The sequence below is a fragment of the Grammomys surdaster genome, unplaced genomic scaffold (assembly GCF_004785775.1).
Source record: "Grammomys surdaster isolate TR1022 unplaced genomic scaffold, NIH_TR_1.0 1087, whole genome shotgun sequence".
In the NCBI taxonomy this organism is placed as follows: domain Eukaryota; kingdom Metazoa; phylum Chordata; class Mammalia; order Rodentia; family Muridae; genus Grammomys; species Grammomys surdaster.
Genome location: NW_021605506.1, coordinates 761,833 through 763,028, shown reverse-complemented (window position 1 = coordinate 763,028; position 1,196 = coordinate 761,833).

The following is a 1,196-nucleotide window of genomic DNA, read 5'->3' as shown; positions in this document are numbered from 1 at the left end:
TGGAGATAAATTAATAACAAATATCCAAAGAGCAAATGTATAGAGTTAATAAAAAAGAACTAATTGTATTCTTCCTCATCTTGCAAAGAGAACACCAATTGCAGAGGCACAACATTGTATACTGATGCAAAAAAAGGGGGAGGGGTGGACAGGTTATAAATCAGTCAAAATGAGTAACATTGTCGAAAGTCCACTTACCTCAAAACTCAAAACTGTAGGCAATTCTCTTATGGTGTTATTAGATTATCCTGAATCTCTTAATGCAATGAACTGATTATTTATAATGTAAAAAGAGTTGTTTTATGTAGAGTGCAAAGTTTGTACCTAATAACTCAGAATTTTACTTTTTTACTCATCCAATAGTAACAGGCCATCAGAAGTAAAAAGTACCTATTATATATTACTAATATTGAGTCCAATAAGTTTACCAGGCCCAATAGCACATGGAAATAAGGAAATTCATTAATTACTAATAGTTAATGTGTTAGAAGGCTTACAATTTAAAGAGGAGCAACATATTAGCAAGAAAAGATTATATATATATATATACATATATGCATATATATATATATCTTGGGAAAAGGCAAAGGGTCAAAGTGATAACAAAAATGGTAAGAGTTCCATGGGTTCCCAATACAAACAAACTTTATAATTTGGTGGTAGTAACCCTAGTGGTACCAAAGGAAATAACATCTGACAAATGGATGTTCTCCATTTTGCAGAATTTGGAAAACTAGAGTATATACACAATACCATTGATATACACTCTGGGTTTCAATGGGCAACAATTTTAAGTACTGAAAAGACTAGTTGTGTAATTGTACACTTATTGTAAATAACGTCAACTGTGGAGATATCTGCTCAAACTAAGACTGATAACACTCCTTCATATGTATTTAATAAGAGAGAACAATTCTTTGCATATTAAAATATAAAACATATTAGTGGTATAATAATCCCACAGGAAAGAAGTTGTAGAAAGAGCTAATTGTACCCTAAAACTGATACTTATTCAACAAAAAGACTAAAAGTCTACAGGGATATACTAAATATTGCTTTGTTAACTCTAAGTTTTCTTAATATTTGTGAAAAAGGAACAATAGTAGCTGATATACACTGAGTTATTGAAAGTACTGAGTAGCTAGGTCAACTAATATACTATAAGGATATATTGATTTTGAATGAAAACATGCAAT